Source organism: Protomyctophum parallelum (assembly GCF_964188405.1).
Source record: "Protomyctophum parallelum genome assembly, chromosome: 1".
Classification (NCBI taxonomy): domain Eukaryota; kingdom Metazoa; phylum Chordata; class Actinopteri; order Myctophiformes; family Myctophidae; genus Protomyctophum; species Protomyctophum parallelum.
In genome coordinates, this window is record NC_139697.1 from 26,938,336 (window position 1) to 26,963,447 (window position 25,112).

A 25,112-nucleotide genomic window follows, 5' to 3' on the forward strand; every position below is an offset into this window, starting at 1 on the left:
AGATTCAAATAACTCAAGGATTCTCCCGTCCCTGTATTAAACCCATTTTGAGCGGGAACCCCTTTTGGTGTTTTAAGCATTATGTTATGCTTTAGCTATGGAAAAATAGCAGATCTACAAGCTCATAGAGTGGCACCGAGTGCCACACTATGAGCTTGTAGGTCTGCTATTTTTGAAAAATCCTAAAAATGTGTCGCAAATCTTTGCTTCTGGGGACAACATATTTTCAGATGGGGGACGGCGGCCAAATACATATATTTTTGAGGGTCCTTGACATGAAAATGTTTGAGAACCACTGACATATAAACATCGGGTTTTTCAGAAAAGGATTTAGAAGACATTTGTAGAATCGACCTCAGGTCTAAATAGACATAACAATGCGCCTGTTGCTTAAAGGAGAATTCCATACTAAAAGGCTTTCTTACCTTTCTTTGTAGTTGTTACGTCCCCATCAAAGAGGTCCAGGTGTTGTGCTAATTTGCTTATTTCCATCTAATTAAGTAGTAAAGTGTGCCGCTTGGGTTATTATTTACATTAGGAAGAGAAGATATATACAAAAAATATATTATTTTGAGCGATGGAATTAAGCGAATTAGCACAACACCCCATACATCCCATTCAATTCAATGCAATTCATTTAGGGCTTATGGTAGGGGAAATAGCCAATAAGGAGCTTTTGCACAAAATAACACCTGGACCTCTTTGGTGGGGATGTAACAACTACAAAGAAAGGTAAGAAAGCCTTTTAGTATGGAATTCTCCTTTAATTCTTGGTATCTGGAATCCTTGAGAATGACTTGTATCTTCCAGTTAGCTCGTTGAGAATGACTTGTATCTTCCAGTTAGCTCGTTGAATCCTTGAGAATGACTTGTATCTTCCAGTTAGCTCGTTGCGATGTCGGTATCGCTGTGTGTCTGAAAGAAGAAGCATGCTAATGATTATAACCTCAGAGAGGGGGCTCTGAGGCGACAGGGAACTCCCTGCTCACGTCGCCTTATGAGAGCCGTGAAGATGTTTTATTGTCAGAAGGGCTTCTATAACTCGTCGGATCGTACAGATGTTTCCCAACTCTTGGCGTTCATTCAAGACATCGCTTGGCTCTCGATCTGAGATCTCGGCCTCATGTCTCACCATCGTGAATGATGAGCATTCATTAAGTGCCGAGATGACGACCCTGATGAGTCAGCACTTCTTCTCCGCGGATGCTTTTCTATGTCGACGACACCTGTTTCTCACAATGCATTCCGGTGTCGGGGCCACACAGTAAAAAGCCTCAGCGTTCTTTGAACTCAGTGAGTGTGTAAAAAGTGTGAAAGAGAATTAATCTCCGAGCTAAAGTAACAATGAGGATTTTTTTTTACTGTGGATTCTGAGGAGGGTCAATGAAGACTCTACAATCCATAATCCAGAAGATATGATAACTGAAGGAAGCCGAAAGGTGAGATATATAATGTTATGTTATAGTCTAATAAATATAATTATTTGATTTTTGCTGTTTATAAAGTACCAGAGTCTGTTTCTAACATCATGACTGTCCGTTTATCCACTCTCACTTTGTCTTTGTCACTCTCTCACACACACACATGCACGCACACACGCATGCACGCACACGCACACACACACTTACACACACACACCCACACCCTCCCTCTCCTCTCGGTTCTCATGTGGAAAGCAGTGTCTGCTGTAGTGCTTTGCATTCCTGTGGTTTGACTGGCACTTCCTGCCGTGAACGAGGAGCGCGGCTGCAGTGGAGAACATTCCTCAGGTCTTGTAGATTTTTCTGTTTTTCTTTTTTCTTCCTTTTTTCCCTTTTTTTCTCTCCTCCTTCCATGCTTCTGTTTTCTTTTGCCTTTTATTAGCTCTACTTGTCTTTTGTTATTAACCGAAACGATACAGAAATATGATTTAAATGTATGGATATCGCTCGTGTTTTGAGAAAGAGAGCATCGATAATGGATCTTCTATACACGTGTCGGTAATGGATTTTTGTCTAAAATAACACACACACACACACACACACACACACACACACACACACACACACAGTATGATGGTGGCCATATAGCTTTGTGAATAAAGAAGACACCTGGAGCCCCCCCCCCCTCCTCGGCTCATCATGACCATCTGAGCAGCCATCAGCTGGATACAGCTGAAAATGTATTTCTCCTGTGTGGGATTAATAAAGGCTACAATACAAATAAATGATATTCACAAAGGCTCAATGAGTAACGGTACACATGCACATGCACACGCACAGTACCTGTTACATCAGTGCAGACTCTGTTGACCACATATTTACAGTTTGCTTACAGAAACCCACCCACAGAGAGACACTGGGACGGTTGTGTCATTCACGTGAAGCTCCATCCTTTACAAGCCTCACAGGAAGCCCCCTTTTTTTTCCACTTCTTGTTTGTCATGCACGCACCTGCCTCTAAACCCTGCTTTGTTCTCGTCTCTTCATGCCGCTTGACTTTCTTTTCCATTGCAAGCAAAGCATGCACACTCTGTGTTCCATTTATACAGCTGTAGGTTTTTAGTTTTTTTTAAAGGGCACGACAGCCTGTGTATTACCCAGGATTTTTTTTTAAAGAAGAGACATCACGGCAGCCTATCCAGCCAAAGCTAAATTTAGCAGGCCGTGCTGCCTGCAGGGCCCCGGGCGGGCTTCTTGAATGAAAAACAAACCATCAACAACAATGAAGAGTGAACTTGCTAATAGGTTTAGATCGCCAGCTGCCACAGCTTTACTTTGATTTCTGTTTCAAGTTCTTCTCATTTGACGTCTTGGGGTCTCGATGACTACCACCTGTGTAGCACGTTGGCTGCAATGCACTGTTTAATTGAACATGGTGTTCACGCTCCATATGCCAACTTCTTTTCGTAAATTAATGCCCTATACTTGTGTCAGACGAGAGTGTAGATCTGCTATTTCGCTTATTGTCATCTAATATTTTCGCTGGTAACTAACTACACTACTACTACTAAGACCCATTGCAACGCAGGTTTTAATTGTAGTTAGTGGGCAACCAGACTATTGTAATTGTAACACTTTATTAGTGTGGTTCAACCAGACTATTGTAATTGTAACACTTAAGCGGTGGTCACCTCATCACCGAAAATCCAGACTATGAATAGGCCTTAAGACTAAAGGCTCATTCATAGTCTGGATTTTCGGTGGTGAGGTGACCTGGTGAGGTGACCACCACTCCGGTGGTGAGCTGACCACCCGAGCTGAAATAACGTTGAGCGGTGGTGAGTAAAAACAGAGAGAAGGGCTGGAGCGGTGGCGGTGGTTTGCTCTTCACTGCAGCTCGTGACGTCATGTTGTAGTTCGGTGGTCACCCCACCACCGAAAATCCAGACTATGAATAACGCTTAAGGGGCCTATTTGACAAAAAATGCAACAAATCACGAACCAAACGTCCAATCCACTCCAAATTTGAATCAAATGTCGCGGGTGGTTTAATCAACCAAAAGCCAAAAGCAATTCCATTTTCATCCATAGGGGGCGCCGTAAATGCAAAAAAAAAATAACCGTTTGTTGCAACCGTTTGGGGGCATAAATCCCCTTACACAATACTTACCGTACACATGAATCTCACAGGGGTGACGTGACATTGTAATTGCCTGGCAAAAGTAGTGGTAGGGGCCTATGTAAGTGACTGCTGCAACCACACTCAAAATTGAGACTTTTCTAGTTTTTTTCTTACATTTGCTGCAAACGGTTTTAGACATGTCACATATACAATATGTTTCCACCTGACGTTACAACGTTATGTAAGAGCTGCCCCAGCTGCTGAGAGTGCCATACACAACAGACAGACCCAAAATAGTTGGACACTGAGATAATAATAATAATTCCTGGAATGTGCTTTTCTAAGTACCCAAAGTCGTGTGTGTGTGTGTGTGTGTGTGTGTGTGTGTGTGTGTGTGTGTGTGTGTGTGTGTGTGTGTGTGAGTATTGTTTTACTTAAGTCAAAGTACCAATACTGCAATTTAGAACTACTTCGTTACAAGTAAAAGTATGGAATTGAAAATGTATAAAAGTGCAAAAGTATCGGCATCAAAATGTACTAAAAGTACTTATATTGAAGAATGTTCCATTTCACAAGTTCAAAATGTGTACAAAATCTATTGAAAATAGCAGATAGCAGATAGATGTTGCACACATTTAAGTACAGTACTTAAGTAAAAGTACTTAGTTATTTTCCACCACTGGTGTGTGTGTGTGTGGGGGGGGGGGGTGGGGTATAGATGCGCACACGTAAGCACTCACACACACACACACACACACACACACACAGCCACACAGCCTTTTATGAAACTCCAAGGTTTTGGTTTTGCATTACTGGTAAAGGTTATACAGTACATATAGAGTTAGGGGACTTCCATGGAGGCTGAAATAAAGATGGATCCAGGGGCGGTCTCCAGCCAAATGATTCATAATTAGGAACCAAATGGATCGTTTACTGGTGTGTGTATAACTCTTGAGTTAAATCTTGCAGTGTAAGATTGGGGACCCCAAAGATGACAATTATGTCAAATGGGGGTCCGTGCCCTAATACCTTTTAAAAAGGTTGAGGATCACTGGTCTCCGTTATTTGGATAATGCTAGTCTTATGTTCTCCACAACCCTTTTCTGCCTCTTCCACAACCCTTTTCGCACGGACGGACGGACGGACGCACATACACGCACGCACGCACGCACTGACACACGCACGCACACACACACACACACACACACACACACACACACACACACACACACAGTGCACCTGCTATGCCACTCCAGGTGGAAAATGAAATGTGAAAAGTTATGTATGCATATTAATGAAGACAAACTGGTTGATGGTTGGATGCTGTAACAGTCTGACCCTGCTGCCTGTGAGACGTCATGAGCCCATCAGTAGGCTAGAATAACACATGCAGGCAGGAGGGGCTGTTACTGGTGATCAGAGACTAGAGCACTTTACTGGAAATGGATGCTTTTCCACCTGCAGAGATTTTCTTGTTTTTCTAACTTGAATGGATAAAAAAAAAAAAGTAACATTAAGCCATTCTGGCTCGCAGCTTTGCTGCTGTTAACCACTTAAACCCTATGTATACCCTATGTCGTATATGACAAATGGCGAAAATAGCCAATCTACAGCACGCCGCATTGGGACGCACAGTGAGCTTGTAGATCTACCATATAGTACCAGTGGTCGGGGGTGGACACAGTTTAGGTCATGTTTAGGTGTGTACAGAACAGCTGCAGAGGAGCCCATGTAGAATCATTTGATCTCATTGATAGATTGATGAGTCTGACTGTTCCCCACCTGTGTCTGTTTCCCACACAGAGATCAAACCGCTGTGCTAGCAAGGCCGTAAAGACATACAGGTTTCTGCCCGCCGACAGCAACGGTAAGCTATATGTCTAACTAGCCGAAAGTGCACCTTCCACAGTACAGGTTAGTGAATGAAGGGACCCAGCACAGTGACTGTTACCACCACAGGGGCAGGTTAGTGAATGAAGGGACCCAGCACAGTGACTGTTACCACCACAGGGGCAGGTTAGTGAATGAAGGGACCCAGCACAGTGACTGTTACCACCACAGGGGCAGTTTAGTGAATGAAGGGACCCAGCACAGTGACTGTTACCACCACAGGGGCAGGTTAGTGAATGAAGGGACCCAGCACAATGACTGTTACCACCACAGGGGCAGGTTAGTGAATGAAGGGACCCAGCACAGTGACTGTTACCGTGACTGTTAATAGTAGTAGTATATAGTCAAATATAAGTTCCGGAATGCAGCTTTAATACTGAGGGGTTTACTTTGTAGGATCAGGCCGCGCCTTTGATCTTATGTGATTTTAAGGTTATTTCCCTGTACTGTAATAGCATTATAGGATAGAGGCCCATTTACACCACGGAATGCCAATGAAAGGGCCTGGTTTCTGATGTGGTCTCTGTGAACAGACCACCTGACCCAACTCTCTCGTCTCTAAACTGCCTCCCCCTGGCCAGCCGGGGCGCCTGATGGAGGGGAGAGGAACTGGTCAATATACTGCCTCCCCCTGGCCAGCCGGGGCGCCTGATGGAGGGGAGAGGAACTGGTCTCTAAACTGCCTCCCCCTGGCCAGCCGGGGCGCCTGATGGAGGGGAGAGGAAGTGGTCTCTAAACTGCCTCCCCCTGGCCAGCCGGGGCGCCTGATGGAGGGGAGAGGAAGTGGTCTCTAAACTGCCTCCATCTGGCCAGCCGGGGCGCCTGATGGAGGGGATAGGAACTGGTTGGAATAACGTGTTCCTTACACGCACTATGTCCAACCGGGGAACCCCCCCCCCCCCCCGTCCCCCCCCCCCGTCCCCGTCGGGTGAAAAAAAAATGGGTTACAAAATTGTGGGATAAAAATGATATAGAAAAAAGAATGATACTCTCCATTATCATACATGGCCAAGTGTTTTAACATTATGTATTCAGATACAAAATATATATAATATTGTCAATGCACTAACCAATAAGCTATTGGTGCACAGCACACCACACAGGCCCAATTTCAACGGGATGTCTCTGTCTCGTCTTCCTGAATGACACACACAACACCTGAGAAATGTGTGATCAATCCACCGTGTGCTGCAAACATCCTCTATCCTTATCCTGAGGGGATCGCCTTCCATTAAGCCTCAGTACATTCAGCCCTTCTATAATCCTGATTCCGGTGGGCTTATGTGAGCTCATGTACAGGTTCTGCAGTTCTTCAGAACTGCCTGTTCTCCAACCCCCACAGAGAGAGACAGCATCTGATGTCCTTGGCTCTCTCTCTCTCTCTCTCTCTGCTGCGATGGACGAGTGAGCCGTTCACTCACTCTCAACGACTGAAGCCTGGCTCATACCACACTGATCTGTACAGCACTTTGGTCAACCTTGGTTGTTTTAAAGCGTGCTTTATAAATAAAGTTTGATTTGATTTAATACACCAGCGTACGACGTAGCAGACATTAGGCCAGTGCTTCTCAAACCTTTTTAATGTCAAGGATCCCCAAAATGATATTTATTTGGCCGCAGAACCCCTGCATCTTTATATTTTTTAAAGGTTTGTTTTTGTGGCTTTTCTGCCTTTATTGATAGTATCAAGTGAAGATTGAAAGGAAAGAGGGAGAGAGAGAAGGGATCGAGAGACATGCAGCAAAGGTGGTCACGAACGGGACTCGAACACGCGACACGCTGTCAGGCCAGAGCCTATATGTGGCATGCGCCTGGACCGCTAGGCCAGCGGGCTCCCGGCCGCAGAACCCCATCTGAAAAGATGCTATATGTCAGGGACCCCAGAATGGAAGATTTGAGTTCCAACATATCTCAAATGACTCCAAATACAAAATGTATTCATTATTAAATGAATACGCTCTATTGCTCCAGACACTGAGGAGAAGGGAAGGGGGCAAGTCATGAGGAGAGTGAAAACGTTCGCTCTGAAAGAATATATTTTCAAAGATTTGCATTTTTACGATTTTTCTAAAATCGCAGACTATAGGATCACAGGATCTACTGAATGTGAAGGGGGGGTACTATATGGGGCTTCCATACTGTGTTGTATGGCTCAACATGTCAGTTTGTCACCCCTTCACATTCAGTAGATCCTGTGATCTTTTGTGGCCAGATGTAATTTCCTGGGGTCTGGTAGGACTATAGTAAATAATACAAAATAAATCGCTATAAAATTGTGTAAAAAGAAATACATATTTAGCCCCATGCTCGAATGCCCCCGGTGGGTTCCTCTGTCTTCTGGGGACCCCCTGGAACCCTTTCCAGTAACCTGGTGGGTTCCTCGATCTTCTGGGGACCCCCTGGAACCCTTTCCAGGACCCCGGTGGGTTCCTCTGTCTTCTGGGGACGCCCTGGAACCCTTTCCAGGACCCCGGTGGGTTCCCCAGTCCCCCACTTTGAGAACCACTGCATCATTAGACATGAGTCCTTCATGCATCATTCTTCTGAGTCACGTAATTGTCACCAGAGAGCAGCATGGATCATTCATTCCCCACTGATTGCATCTCACCACCGCCACCAAGGCAGCACCAGACACTGGAAACACACACACACACGCGTGCACACACACGCACACACACACACACACACACACACTATAGTGACTCTGCCATGACCTCCCAGAGCAGGCAGGATTAAAGGGGAGCGTTGGAGAGCTGGGATGGAGCAGCTAGCGTTCCAACCTCAGGGAGGAGGAGATATTAAAGCTGCAATCCGTTAGTGTCATGTCCTATAGCTATTTGAGCCCCGGTATACGTCTCCCGCACTGCAGGAGAGTCGGGAGACCAAACCTCCAGCACTTCTTCCAAGACAGAATGGCCTGCTGTGTAGGCCAGCGGAGATACTGACCAACCAGGAGGTGTCCTAACCCCAAACCAGGGTCTAAACGTCTCAATGCCACGTTTAGACCCTGCTTTTGGGTATAGACATACCGTTGGTCTGATATCTCAAACCCTCACCCTAACCCTAACCTCCCACGGGACAGCACACCTAAACCTAACCATAACCCTCTCCCACACCCTTAATCCGGTCGTTTTAGAAGGCCTCACTCTCACTATTGAGACGGCTGTCTTGTCCGTGTCTTGTGTCTTGTCCGTGTTTAATGGCCGCCCCCAATGCATTTCCAAAATGGAAGTCACATGGTTTGACCAAACATTTTTGTTTGATGGCTGTGTTGTGCCCCGCTCCCCCGCATCAAACATACATGTTTGCATTGTTTGGTGAAACCATGCTGTCTTCCATTGGAAATGCATTGGGCGGCCATTAAACACAGACAAGACACAAGACACGGACAAGACAGTGGTATGGTATGGTATGTCTAACCAAGGTATGCCTCTCGATACAGTAGGAAGATCACCTAACCGTACATCGTGTTATAACTAACTCTACCGTACAGATTGGTTACAAACTGATTTGTTAAAATAAGGATAGGGGCTTTAATGCGAACCAAAACGTTATCAAGAGTGTAAGCCAAGCAGACACACACACACACACACACACACACACACACACACACACACACACACCCACCCACACCCACACACACACTCCAAATCTGATTGCTATTAAGAGTTGAGTCAATCTCAGGTCAAGCGATGCTGAGTTATGCCCTTTTTTTTCCTTCTTGGCAATTCCGAGACGAACACACCCGAGAAAATTTGCAGTTATCCATTTCCATTTATGAAGGGCAAGAGGATGTCCTATAAATCAGACCATGTCAGGTCTTTCCACCGCCTGACGTACCTTAGAGAGATGGTCCATGTGCAACGCAGAGGTCTCCTGACCTAACCCACTCCGGGCGGGAACCCCTCTTGGTGTTTTTAAGCATTACGTTATACTTTAGCTATTGAAAAATAGCAGATCTACAAGCTCAAGACCTCAGCTTGTAGGTCTGCTATTTGTGAAAAATCGTGAAAATGTTGGCGCAAATCATTGAATATATATTCTTTCAGAGCCAACGTTTTTAACTAAAATCTTTGCTTCTGACGACATATTTTCAGATTTGGGGTCGGAGGCCAAATACATATAATTTTTGGGGTCCTTGACATGAAATGGTTTGGAGCACCACTGACATAGAAACATAGGTTTTTGAGAAAACTGTCATGATTTAGAAGACATTTTGTATAGAATCGAGTTCAGGTCTAAATGACCTAAAGTGGGAGGAGATGGAAGGAGGTATAACCAAAGGATTGGGAGCTCTGTGTGACCACAGGCATTTTAGTGTGCATGACGTCCTGACGTGTTTTTGTAACGGACCTAAAACGACCACGTAGGACCACCCCGGAGCTTTTGGTGCAGTGGTTTCTTCCACAGGAATACGACATAAGAGTTCAAGCCCTATAATTCACACATATCTTTGTGTTCAAATGAAAACCTATGCAATCCAAATTCCAGAGTGTTCGTTCATTCAACTCTCTGAGAGCGAAAATAATTGACCTGTATAGGGTGTTCCCCAGGTCAGCGCCGTGCTCCAAAGCTGTGGGCCTGCAGGAACCACTGGTGGGCCACGAGGGTATTGCAAGTGGGCCCCAAAATAATTGGCAAAACACTAAGATTTTGAAATAATAATGAATACAATTATATACTTAACTAGTCCCTACCGGTTCAGGGATATGATGACACACCCAAAGTATGTGCAGAGGTTGGTTTGTGTGACGTGTATATAAATGCATTGCATTTGTATTGCTGAACTTCCCAAAGTAGTAGTAGTAGTATAGCAACTATTAGCACCATTCAGATGAAGGATCTTAACTATTTTGTCCTCAAATGATTGGAAAATATACTGTGACTGGCATCACAATACGTATGTATTATATTGCCTTTTTATAGGCTACCACACTCCCCAGGATTGTGTTGTCATCAATGCGGGACTGCGACGCTCTATTGCTCCAGCCACTGAGGAGAAGGGAAGGGGGCAAGGTTATGAGGAGAGTGTTGACATCTCTCGCCCTCTGCATGCCACTTGTATTGGCTCATGTGGCGCACCCGTTATTTGATGCTCAGCCACTCACAGCGCAGAATGAAACACCTTACAGCCAATTACAGGACGCATTCCGTCCACACAATTCGTCCTCAAAAGTTTTGAGGATGCAGCATCTAGAATTATTAGTTAGATACTGTTAAAAGTGAGATGGTATAGCCTATACTTAAAGAATGCTATACAATTGATCCAAGCCAGAACACAATCAACCATTAAAATAAACATGGCCTGAAAACACGGCCAACCCATCTGATAACTTAACTAGAAAAAGTGCCCTTCTGGGCACAGGTCTCCACCAGGATTCTTCCTCAGCCTAGTGGGAATATGCGTGCACAGTTTCATCGCAATCGGACGCTGCGTTGAGGAGTTTTGGCGATTTGTACAAAGCGGGCTACTCCTGAAAACTGTAGGAGCCAATTGTGGCCAATCAGGATGGAATATGAGAAATCAAACAAGCCTGTCTTGATCACATGACTATGGAGATCATGTGTACCGATTTGCGTGAAATTTGGATAAAATCTGAAGGAGTAATAATAGAAAATGTGTTTTACATATGTCGGCCTCCTGGTGGCGCTATAAAGAGCAGATGTGAAAAATTCCAGGCAAAGGTTTTTCCTTGGCCTCTAGGGAGTTGGCATAGAAAGTTATCCACAGATCCGTGCAGTTAGAGGTAAAAACACTTTTCGGCCAGTTATAGCGCCACCTTGAGGCTGAGTTGAAATTGTTCATGTGGCATTTGGTCCTCGGCCTAGTGGGAATGTGGGTGCACAATTTCACGGAAATCACGCGATGTGTTCATGATTTGCAGCATTTTGTTTGAAACTGAGCACTCCTGTGAACTTTGGAAGCCAATGTTAACCAATCAGGATGGAGTCTGAGAAATGTGAAAGACCGGTTTGGTTGAATGGCTCTAGAGAGACTGTGTACCAATTTGCGTGATGTTTGGACAAAATCTGTAGGTGTACTGTGCAAAAACTTGTGTTGCACAAAGCGGCCTCCTGGTGGCGCTATAACAGGCCGCTGTGGAAAGTTTGGGGCAGAGGTTCATCGTTGGCATCCAGGGAGTGTGTGTGCAAAATTTGGCATCGACCGGGTTAACGGTGGCCGAGATTAGCTGCTCACGGACGGACGGACGGACGGACGGACGGACGGACGGACACACGGACGGACGGACGGACGGACACACGGACGGACGGAGTGCAAAACATACTCTCCCCCCATGCCTTCGGCCTGGTGGAGACAACCAGGAGGGTCCCAAACGCTTTCAAGATTTTCTTCTCCAACCTATGGACCATATGCAGACCGCGGCCATCTTACCAACGTTCATAAAAATCCACCATAGACATGTTATGAGCTACTTTCTGTCCTCGCAGGTGATTGCAGTTTGGAAGCGCTCGTTAGATATCACTCAAATGCCCTGCGTATACCACCTGTTTTGAATTTGCACATAATGCAATAGGCAGCAGGACACTGCTTTGCTGAAAACGAGTGCTTCCAAACCCTGATGGCAAGATGGCCGCGGTCTGCAAATTGACAGCATTTGTTGAACTGTGAAGACTAATTGATCTACTGAACCAACACAGGCTTGCTTCAACTGAACAACTTCTATGGCACGGCTTCCATGTGGATCTCAGACATCATCTTCAGATAAAAAGGATTAGAGATGCCTCAGCCCCCCCCCCCCCCCCCCCCCACCACCATGCATGCATTGAGGCTGAAGGGAACGCCGATCGAGAGCTTTGATATGCGGTAAGCCAACATTATATGTTTATCATTAAATAGAAAGCTAAATAACGGGGCACGGTGGCACAGTTGGTAGTGCTGTTGCCTCACAGCTAGAAGGTCCTGGGTTCGATTCCCGCTGGGGACGCTGTGGGCACTGGCGTTGTGTTCCCTCCTCCGCGTCATCAGTGCCCATACCCGAGGCGGGGGTTGGCGATAGGGCCTTTCTGTGTGGAGTTTGCATGTTCTCCCCGTGTCCCCTAGGGTAGATACCCTCACAAAAACATGCCGTAATCCTGGTCTCTAAAACTACCTCCCCCTGGCCAGCCGGGGCGCCTGATGGAGGGGAAAGGAACTGGTCGGAATAACGTGTCCCTTCCACGTGCTACGTCCGGCCGGGGAAATTCCCCTCTGTCAGGTGAAAAGAAGCAGCTTGGACTCCTCATGCATAGAAGGAGGCATGAGGTCCGCTGCCCCCCCAGGTTGGCAGAGGAAGTGTAGCGCCCAGGATTACATTAGATAATTGGCACTGGGTGAAAAGAAAAAACTGGGTTACAAAATCGTGGGATAAAAATTAGAAAAGAAAGCTAAATAACACGTATTTGGCGCTCCTGGGCTTCCTTAAAAACAACATGATAAATCAGTATTATAAATATTTACAATATGTGGGAAATTAGCCCCACAGACACACAGACACGGACAGTCTTTTAAATCAGTGGTTCCCAAACTTTCAAGTCAAGGACCCCCAAATTGATACTTATAAGCCTGCGGACCCCCATTAGAAAATATATGCCTGCAGCGACCTCCATAAGAGAAGATTTTTACGGCTCTAGCAGTAATTCTCAGTAATTCTCAGTAATTTCAAGGACCCCCAGTTTGACATGCATTAGTCTAACGTAGCCTACATTTAATGGCATTTCTATCACTGGGACCCCCAATTTATGTTGTAAAATCAATGTTAATTTAACTCTGAGAGTGTAGGGTCTGTTTGGTTCCAAACTAGCCTGAGCTAACGTGTTAGGTTTCTGGTCTAGAGGGGCGGGTCGCGGCTGAGATTTGCGCACGCCCTGATTGGATCTCATCGATCTGTCCGTCACCCCCGGCCCCTCCTCTCCCCCCTAGTGCAGCGCTACGTCACATAATTTGGAGCGACGCCCACCCGGAAGGGTTGACTCCCACTTTTAGACCAGAGCGGCCAATGCGTTCCTCCAGGCTTTACATTTTTGCACCAACAAAAATGAAAGCCTGGTACCGAGGCTAGTTCCAAACTATCATTTAGCTGCATGGGGACCCCCTGGAACTCACTCAAGGACCCCTGCGGGGTCCCCGGACCCCACTTTGGGAACCACTGTTCTAGATTGTTCTAGAACAGCCCCTCGGAGCCATGCAGCAGAAACGTGTCGTACGGCACTTTAACAAATTTGAAATTCACTGTTTTTGTAATAATAATAATAATAAAATTACACGGTGTATGCGATGAAGTATAAATGTGCCGTAACACGTTACCATGAGCCTTTCCTATCAACACTACCCTGAATTAATTTAATCCACATGTATAAAGCCACATATTTCATATCCCATAGCTCAGATGTATAAAAGGTGACATTCTGGTTTAATTCAAACGGTTGTATAAAGTGTAAGAGAATAAGTCAGTGAAAGCGCTTGGCTTCTGTGGGCGATCTGGCCATCTGACTGACTGACTGATTGATGTTTTAACAAGGGTGGTCTGCAGATCACAGCTGGTGAAACAGAGGTTTACTGGAAGGCCTGGGAAAACGTGCAATGGGCAAGGTGGAATTCTTTGTGTATCTATTGGCCCGTCCCAGTGTAGCCTATAGGGGTCAGTGGCTGGTGCATAAACACAGGAAAATATTTGGATATAACAAAAAGAGGTCACTCTGGGACATCGGGGACGCAGAACGGACGTGAAAGGCCTCACTGGTTTGAAGGGCGCAGGAAGACCAAGCTGTAGGTCAGGTGTGGAAGTGTGTGCGTGCGTGCGCATGTGTGTGTGTCTGTGTGTGAGGAACACGTGCTGCAGACAGTGGGGATCATGTCTTTCATTCATGCTTCCTGTGACACGCCTGCACGGAAGGGCAGACAGATGTTCTGCGCCGATCGGACATCACCCTAACATCGGGTTTCCTCCTCCAGAGAGTCCAGATCGGGGCAAACGGGAGAACGTAGACACTATGTACTGTACTGTACATGGCCTTAATTGCAAGAGCAGAGCTCATACAAACAGGCGTTCTTGACTTGATCGAGGCACGTTGGCACTGCAGTGCATGCAAGCACAGAGCGTGTGTCGTGTCGTGAGAGCTTGAAGCACAGTGGGGGACATTCAATGTTCACCTGCGATCGCAGTTATGAAACAGCAAAAAAAGAAAAAAAGGGCAATTTGGTGCTGCGGTCGGTCCCTTCTTGGACAAAATATGAAAAGTAAATAAAGCCTGAAATGACAGCAAACCAGCTGTGTTCGACATCACGGCTGCCCAACATAACTAGACGATGCTTCAGAAGAGCAGTTAACCACAGCTATGGTACAAAGTGTCCTTCGGAATTCTTCTACAGGCAATGAGAAGGTGGATTGGGGGGAGAAGGGGGGGGAGTGGTGGAAAGTAACTAAGTGTACTAATATACTCAAGTCCTGTACTTAAGTACAATTTTGCATGGGTACTTTTACTTTTCTGTTATTTTTTTATAGTTTATTTATATACTTCTACATCTCAGAGGCAAATATACTGTACCTTTTACCCCACAACAATTATTTAAAAACAGATTGTTTTATTACAAAATATACATTATTACCCCATTTAAGCCCTATTTTATAACAGCAGATCAACACATTGCGACGTGTTGTGAGCGTTGCGAGGTGGTAGATCTGCTATTTCTCCAAAAAGAAAGGTTTTGAAAACTTTTAGTATCTTTTACTTTTGGGTATATTTCGATGCACTTTTTACTCAAGTAGGCCTACAATTTTTAATTAATGCAGGTCTTTTACTTGCAACAGTTGCAGTATTTCTACATTGTGCTATTGCTACTTTTTCTTTAAAAAAAAAGTAGCAATACTTAAAAAGTACTAAACCCATTTATGATGACTCTACAAATGCCTTCTAAATCCTGGAAGTTTTCTGAAAAACCCCATGTTAGTGGTTCTCAAACAGGACCCCCAAAAACATATGTAATTGGCCGCCGACCCCCATCTGAAAATATGTTGTTCCAGGGACCCCTCCCCAGAAGCAATTTTTTTTAGTTAAAAACACTCGCTCTGGCCCAGGCCGTGGCGTAACGGTCTGGGCACCTGACTGGTAATCCAGTCGCAGTGTGCCGCGGGTTCGACTCCCGAGCCCGACACGGCCTTTACTGCATGTCATCCCCCCATCTCTCTCCCGTTTCCTGTCAGCCTACTGTCTGTCCCTTCAAAAAATCAATAAAAGGCGTAAGCCGCAAAAAAAAGAATATCTTAAAAAAAACACTCGCTCTGAAATAATTTATATTCAAAGATTTGCGCCACATTTTCACCATTTTAAAAAAATAGCTAAATTATAACACAATGCTTGTAGATCTGCTATTTTTCAATAGCTAAAGTATAACACAATGCTTAAAAGACCAAAAAAGGGGTTCCCGCCCAAAATGCGTTAAATCAGAAAAATCTGACTTTATAACTTCTTCCACCACTGGGGTGGGGGTGGGGGGGGGAGCAAAAATGCAGCCTGGCCAAGCGTGTGAGGAATGTACCAGACGTTCAACAACATCCTGAGGGAAACAGAGAAGGAAAAGGCAGCGGTGCAGCTAGCTCTGTCCAGGAGCCGGGGCTATTTTTAGTCATCCCCCCCCACCTCTCCTCCTCATTAAAGAAGAGGTGCTTTTGTAACCCCAGCAGGTCTCCTTGAGGCCACTTTTGGGCAAAATACCCAGAGAGAGCCTGCAGGATGAGAAGGCTTCACCATACCAAAGAGTCTGAAAGTCATATCTATTTCTGCACTCTTTGACCGCATGCATGACACAAATTATGCAATGTAGGCATTGGCGTCTCGTCAAACTTTCACTCAGGAAATGGTAGACTTTTTCTTCTCATTAGCCTTTTTGAGGAGGCCAAACATTCTTCTGCAGTTCTCTTTCTTGAGCTGCCCAAGTAAAAAATAGCACCACCTTTCATCGTGTTTTTCAGCATTCGACTGAAGTCAACCTTGTTGTGCAGAGTCTGTCAAAGTATTTGCATTGAGGCAAACCTCTAAATCGCTCATCTATCTCACCAAAACTTGGCTAAAAGCAATTTCTTTTTTGTGTCACCAGTAGAAAGAGAGCCTTGTATGTGAAAAAATGAGACAAAGTAGTTTATTTCTTATGATCCACCCATCTCTTCCAAACTATACATTTGGGCCTGGACTTTATGAGCTTTGCTCTCATTAAAACTAGGTGGAACTTGGGTAGATCCGGCTGCAGTAAAAAGTTCTTTTCAGCCATTGATAAAAAAGACTGGGTAAAAAGAGATAGCATCAGCAGCCATGAGGTATAAAATGACGCAGCGTTGAATGCATGTTTCAGAATAAAATAGAACACAGCGCACATCCTCCGATCTTGGTGCTGAGCCAAACTGTTACTAACGGATATCATGAAGAAAAGCAAAGGCTCGCAACTCACTTTTGTAATGCTCCAAGTATTTATTCACAATCACAGCAGGCAGGACATACAACGTTTTGACCGGTATTGGTCTTTTTCAAGGTATTTTTATACTTGAAAAAGACCAATACCGGTCGAAACGTTGCATGTCCTGCCTGCTGTGATTGTGAATAAATACTTGCATTACAAAAGTGAGTTGCGAGCCTTCGTTGAATGCATGTTTACCAAGTAAAAAATGTTAAAGCGCCTCCTGACAAAGGTGACACGTACGTACTAGACGGTCTGTCGAGGCAGAACACAAACAGAGAAGATGACCCCCCAACAACATGTCAACACCAGCTGGAGAAATGACCTATGGTCCCCAAAACAGCAAAAGGGATTTAAGGGTTATAAGTCAAAGTAAAGTCATGACAAAAGGTGCGGTATGCAAAATGCTTTCCATCATCACATATTGCTCCTATACACAGTAGGCTACGTTAGTCTGATTGTGGGAACAGGTGCTCACATCAGCACCGTCGTCGTCAACATTCTCACCAGAGGGATCAACCCTTTGGGGGAGACGCCTATGGGAGCCCTGTTTTCATTTTGTAGGCACAAAAACAGCGGCAAAGCCCCGTGCCAGGGAGCCCACTTTGATGTAGGAGGATATGCGATGGGCACGGGGGGAACGGCACTATAATGCTGAACCAGGGACTTGTCGAGAGCAAAAGGGGGTTTACAGGTGCGGCAAACTCTCCCGCGGGAAAGAACTGCAAAATAATAAATATGAGGATAGAACACGTCAGATGAAAATGTTGAACTAAATGTCTGGGACAAGAAGAGAAGGCCCAACCTAGCACTTTGTAACAGGGATGTGATTATTTAACCTCAGCAGCAGAACTAAATCCCAGCCCCATAGGCTTACATGTTTTTCACATCCTTTTAAAATGTTGTCCTTTTTTTCTTTTCTTTTTTTTTACGTGCAGTCCTATATTTGCAGCCTATACAGTTTTTTTTAAACTCATTCGCAATAATATTTACATAAACTTGAGTTCAAAGAGTTTGCACGTGTCTGAGCAACTGGTCTTGATCCATACTGAATGCCATGTTGCTTCTCCGCTGGGTAGCAGAGGATGGCTGGGGGGGTGGGGGTGGGCATGCTGGGGGTCATGGGTGAGGGGGAGGGGGGGCATGCTGGGGGTCATGGGTGAGGGGGGGGGTGCATGCTGGGGGTCATGGGTGAGGGGGGGGGGGGCACGAAAAAGTAATGGACCGTGTTGTTGTCTCAGTCTCCCCTGATCTGTGGTCAATTAATTGGCTTCTCTCCAATTCATAATTAGAGACAATTCATAAAAAATTTCCATTGTGATTTAAAGCTCTTGTAATTAAATCATACGGTACGGACCAATTAAGTTCATGGAAAATGTGCAGTAAATATCGACAACATCTGCTCATCTCTCGATGACCAATCTGAGAACCCATCGGCAAAAGAATCAAGTAAAAACAGCCCCCTTTTCTCCTTTGAATTTGCCTCTGGGCAGAACGCTAAATAGAATTTCCATCACAGGAAAGGCCCCGCTTTTGCTCTGCCTTGTTCTCTCTTCTTCCGGTGTTGCACCATTGTTTTCCTTCCCACTCTCAACCCTTTCCAGCGCGGAATATATGGTAGACATGGAGGACGTGACGAGGAGCTTTTGGTTCCCACTATCAACACGGGACGACATGGAGGATTTAATTCTTCTCAAAACACAATATTGAACATAAAACCGCTCAATTCAAAATTCAAAATTTGTTTGAAATATTGGTTGGCATGTTTACGACTGGATTATGATACTTAAAAAAGTATCAAATCTAGTTAGTTAACTATTCACTATTCGTCATAGCTATACATCCAGGACTATATTAATGTATTCTCTGATTTCGTATGAGATTGAGAATGATGTAACGGTATGAAATGACTATTTGATCATGCTTGTGTACGGTCAACAGTCTGTCTCAAGAGACTACTGGATGACAAACCTGAAGGAAACCCACAGTCATGGCTGGGCCCTCCTTTTGCATTTGGAAATATCAGCAGGAATACATGTAGTTATCCTGTGTAATCACTTTGTCTGGGCCCGTCACAGAGCACCTTGACCGGCCTCTCCACCCTTCCGAGGGTCTAATAACGCTGGTCAGCGCACTAACAGGTGAGGTCATTGGACAGGAAACGCAAGTCAGCTGAGGGAAAATGAATGCCGTGAAGGAGAAGAAGAGGTTCTCAAACTGTGCATTATGGGTCACGACCCCAGCCTCCGTCTCTGTCCTCAGCAGGCGATCCAGGAAGCGGACGATAAGCCGCTCGCTTTGGGCCCTCACACGTCGTCCATGATATGAGAGAGCAGGGAGTCGACGCAGCGGGCCTGGGAATCTCACAGGATGTTGATGTCTGACATCTTGGTGTTACGGGAAGAGGGCTTCTCTCTCTGAAACCGCAGCGGCTGCTACTGCGAGGCCCTTTTGTTCTGACTGCTCTCTTGCAGGACGGTGAGTGTGTGAGAGAGGGAGTTTTGGTGGAAGTGTTGACTTTGTGATGAGGATTTTTAATTCCAGGGATCTGTGAGCGCCGGACTGTGGTCAGTGACTTCATGGCTAGGAGGACTATGCTGGCTGGAGTGAGTCACCGGAGTATACGCAGCTAGCAGCACAGGCCAAAAGCACCAAGCTGAGCTGTCATTCCGATCAAACACCTTTAGCCATTTCCACTGTTTTGAGCACAACACAGGATGTAGTTAATTCCGAATATCCTGCTGCGTGAGTACCAACCTGTTGAGTCAGGTGGCTTGTTTTCTAACTCAAGGTGCTTGTGATGAACACCAAGAGGCACTTAGGTCAAGGAATCATTATTCAATGAAGCACGTACAACAACATCCACTCAATTATTCCACCACACCTTCCTTCTCAGCTTCACCTTCCTTGTTCCTCGACACCTGTAGACATTTAATTTAGTGACCTAACTATAGCAGGAAACCAAAGTCATAATGTTGTAAAACAACAAACAGCTCAATGCTGGCTCACACAAACCCCACAGTTGCTTTTTTTTAAACTAGTATTTTGTTACTGGCCTCCCAGTGGACATACATGGTACCACAACAACATACCAGTTATTAAAACAGACTCACATTGATAATGTAATTAATGTAATTCCAATTATCATTTGTAATGATTTTGCTTTTGAGTGTCGCCAGCCGCTCCTATGCACAGCTTTTTTGTGTATGTGTGTCTGTATGAGCACAGAATGTGCTCAGCTGATTGGCTGAGCACGGAATGTGCTCAGCTGATTGATTGGCTGAATGGTTAGTGTAAACACAAACATTGAAGACAAAAGTGAGGAGATCACTGCATCTGCCCGTGTGTGAAGAGTGCAAACTGACTGAAAAGCGGAGTGGTTATAAGTAATCAATTTGCAGGTGTGGGGTTGACATGAGGCTGGAAATTGCACAGGTGAGGGGATTTAGGCTGATTAGGCCCACTGGCAGAGCCTGACCAGAGCCTTTTTGTGGTGGTTCTCGAGAACCGTGGGTCCGACCGACTCGATACCGGGCACTGCACTCACTGCGGGGGGGGGGGGGGGGGGGGGGGGGGGGTGGAACGCGTAAAGTCGGTAGGGCAAACGGTTCTCAAGTTACGTGCATTTCAACCGTACACTACGCACGCTATCACTTTGCACAGGTTTTTGAGTGGTGCAGCCACTCCAAGTTACAGCAATGTCCCTATAATCCATTCATCCCTATGTATGTCCCTATGTTTAGGGTACCAGTAGGGGAAAAAGTGGCGCTGTTGTGTTAGAAACAGAGAGAGAGATAGTGTTGCACTGTTGCCTGCTAATTACACAATGTGGAGTGCATGAGAGAGAGAGAGAGGGGGGGAGAGAGGGAGAGTGTTGTCTGCTAATTCCCTCACACAGTAACTCTGTCATTTCTCGACCGTTTCGGGGACGGTTCGCCACAACCGGGCCGGCATCCTGTGGGTCTGGAAGCTCCGGGGACCCCCCCGGGGACCTAACCGCCACACTGAGTTGCACCACTCAGTTCACACAGGTGTGATTTTTATGTTATTTTGGAGGCTGCTCAGGCAAAATGTTCAAGCAGCATGATATAAGGATTAAGGTGGTGAGGTCAGAGGTCAGCCGAACACTCCACAGGGAGCTCTCTCCTATCCTATCCGAGGGCGGCGGTGGCTCAGGGGTAGAGTGACTGGATGGTAACTTCAAGGTTGCCAGTTCGAACCCCGGCTCCCTCAGAGTTAGTGTCAAAGTGTCCTTGACTCCTTGAGCAAGACACTGAACCCCAAATTGCTCCTGATGTGCAGGTTGGTGCCTTGCATGCAGGTTTCCGCCGCCATCGGTGTATGAATGTGTGTGTGAATGGGTGAATGTAATGCACAGTCTATGTAAAGGTGTGTGTGTGTGTGTGTGTGTGTGTGTGTGTGTGTGTGTGTGTGTGTGTGTAATGCACAGTCTATGTAAAGCGCCTTGGATAAAGGCGCTATGTAAATGCACCATCCTTGCAGGACCTATTGGACCCTAAACTGTCTTCTACAGCAGCTAACTCCACCGCCGTCTTCTAGATCTAAACTTGTAAAAAGCATGTAGATCTAAATCCTGTGGAAAAAAATCCAACCTCTCCCCCTCTAATGCAAGTAATTGACAATATATAAAGTCACAACACCAACTTTGATGACGCAATATTGCTTTGTTTTAAAAAATATATATAAGATTTTCTTCATTTCCTGAAAAACTAAAAAACAAACAAATTGACATTAACCCCAGTGGTGGACCTATACCCTCAACAACCCCACTGTCCTCAAATGTTCATGCCAGTTCTCTCCACAGAATATCCCAAGGAAATTGCATTACATCCGGTGTATTGTTATACATATCAATACATACATTATGCCTTTGAACCCAAGCTTCTAAAGCATGACTCTAAGACTGAGGATTTGGGGCTTTCCATCCTGCTTACATCGGCTATACATTGTTCTTGTGTAGCCAAAGTAAGCAGGATGGAAAGTATCCTTCTTACTTACTTACTAGGCCCTTTAAATTCCCGGAGGAACATATAGCCATGGACAAACCTCCTCCATCCTCCATCTTCGTTCTCTTGTGCCCTGCAATTATCCAGTTTGCTGCCATATGATGGCAGCCCTTCTGTCTTTAATTGTCTCCTGTTCTGTGGTTCTTCACCAGGTGGCTCTACGACTGTACGTACGTAGCTCTTCTTCTCTATCGCCTGCCTTGTGTACGTGTTCCAAAAGGAGTATTATACGGATTCAAGTACCGTACACAGTCTTTCCACCCATTTAGGCCTGACGTCGAAATTAAAAAAAGTCTTCTAACTCCTGACAGTTTTCTGAAATACCAATGTTTCTGTATCAGTGGTGCTCAATATTTCATGTCAAGGACCCCAAAAATTATATGTAGCCTAATTGGCCGCCGACCCCCATCTGAAAATATGATGTTCCAAGGACCCCTCAGAAGCAAAGATATGAGTTAAAAACGTCTCTCGCTCTGAAAGAATATTCAAAGATTTGTGCTGCATTTTCGCTATTTAAAAAGCTTGTAGATCTGCTATTTTTCAACAGCTAAAGTATAACATAATAATGCTTGAAACACCAAAAGGGGTTCCCGCCCAGAATGGGTTACACTTTCTGCCATTTGTTTTATTTGGAGGTTTTCATGGTCCAGTTAATTATGGTCCCAAATGTGTACCTTACTACCTTTCAGTAATGTCTTTTAATAATATACATCATTGTCAGTCCTTGTGAGGGTGTAGGTGTTTTTTTTATAAATCTGTTAGTGATTATTTAGATAAAATAGGTATATAGGCCCTATACATGCATTTTCCCAACCGCTCTGAGGACATGTATCCTGAACGTGACCGTAATAAAATAAGCATTAAGCAACGCTGTGTAATTGATTTGTTTCGTCTTCTGAGTGAGCATGATTTAGGTGGTCTGAGACGGAGGATTTGGGGATTTCCATGCTGCTTAGGTCGGCTATACAAGTAGTTATACATGTACGATGTAAGCAGAACGGAATGTATCCTTCAATCTTCAATAATACTTATATTATTATTCATGTACTATAGCCTCAGTATTGTTAACCACTTTTCAACCTGTAGTATGCATGTAATCTTCAAACAAATGCCAATTTGTTTTTTGTTTTTTCCAGAAATAGCAGATCTACAATTTATGACATACAATAGCATACGTCTTAAACACTGGGGTCTGCCAGGGCTCTATAGGCCTATATAGGTTACAGATCTGCTATTTTCACCAAATGTTCACCCCCAGAATAGGGATGCATGCTGGGATTCATGTAGTTAATGTTTACAGACACTATAGTAGTCACTGACAGCTGTCCATTATTCCCAATGTTAGACCATAGGTGTCTGTCTGACTCTGGCATTGACCAGGCAGGGCTGTTCTGAGCTGAACTCACACACATTGCAGCCATCAGCCCCGCTCTGTATACTCAACGCCGGGAAGGTCTCTGGTGACTCGCAAGTCACGGCACTCCGCGGCTTCACAGTTTTGAAAATTTACGGCACTCCTTAGTTACGGTTCTGTTTTGAACTTATGTACATGTTTCAGCTCAGAGCCCTGGCCCCCGCCGTTGCCAAGGCACAACTTCCTCCAAAGCCAGCTCTTGGGAGCAGGAGGCACTCTGCCTGCTGCTGTCACATTCCGGCCTCTCCGGTTCTCTCCAACCAACACAGAGAACCACAAGAAAATACATTCAGGATACATACAGTACAGCGAGGGCCGCATTCTCAGAAAGTATATGAGACTGTCTCGACACGGAGGTTTGAGCATTGAGCAACGAGAGTTCGAGGAAACCTTGTTCATTAATAATGACTGTCAAATATGAACCCTGGTGTGACTGTGCCCTGTGTGTGTGGCCATTGAACAAGCTGAACCCCATATGCCTTTTGTAGGTAGACACACAGAACCTTCATGGCACAGTCAGGCATGCTGCAGGAAATAGCTGGCAGGGTGAAAAGGGAAAAAGACAACATTGACATTTTCCTGCATGTGTGTTTTCTATTTAACACCTGACAGTGAGAGGTGGACAGCCTAGGTTGCCCTTGACCAGTTTTGACCATTACAGTAGGCTACATACATACAGTATATGTCACTTGTCACCTCTACCATAAATCTGAAGTTCTGCGGTGTATATTTTTTCTTAATTAGATACACTGCACTAAAATGAAAAAACGAAAACAAGAACCTTATCCCTCTAGTAACTAGAAGTCTATCGTTTGAGACATCCAGCTGTTTCTCTCATCCAGGCGCATTGCTTTGTAACTGTTGTGTTGCATAATGTTTCTGTGTGGGACCGCAGTGTTCTGATTGTGCCAACTTCTGAAGTGAGACAGAGTCCCATAAATTAGAGCCTTATACTTAATAATCACCTCTTTATGGGACAAAAAAAAGCACCCACATCATTTACTTGCCTGCGAAAGCTATTAAAACGCCGGAGAGGAGAAGCAGAGAGTGTGAGAAAGAACAATTGGCGATGATTTACTGCACAGATCAAACATCACATGCCAACCGTCACATGTGCGGACATTGCTGTGCCAGCCATGTCATTTACCACCAGCCTTCATGTTGTCACCTATAATCACTTGTTCTCTATAGTAAAGTGCACAGCATTTAATTATGTGCAGACTGTACGATTATATATCCCTGCAAATTGCATGACACAGCTAGACAAATATTTTCATGCAATGCACCAAAAAAAGTCCTGCATCAACGGACGTGGTGTTTGCAGCATGCTGCGGAGCCCAAATATCTGGACCAATATGTTCACACACTTCCTGTCAAAGTAAACATTCAGACGCTCTGCTACAGTAAATTCCAGCTTGAGGACATATACAACCCCCCCCCCCCCCCCCTCACACACACACACACACACACCACGTACACCACCCGGCCCCACACACACCATACCCCACACATCAGTCACACACACACACACACGCACACACACATACGTGCACCCCCCCACACACACACACACACACATACACGTACACCCCCCCCCCCCACACACACACACACACCATACCCCACACATCAGTCACATGCACAGTTTGCACACACACGCACGCACGCACACACACACACACACACACACACACACACACACACACACCACGTACACCACCCGGCCCCACACACACCTTACCCCACACATCAGTCACACACACACACACACACACACACACACACACAC

General features: G+C 45.3%; 1 protein-coding gene across 1 annotated transcript in view; it reads right to left on the reverse strand.

The window, feature by feature from the left end:
- The window catches only part of LOC310865165 (uncharacterized protein), a 468,188-nt gene that overhangs the window by 3,511 nt on the left and 439,565 nt on the right, over positions 1-25,112 (reverse strand). The gene's annotated exons all lie outside the window — the stretch shown is intronic.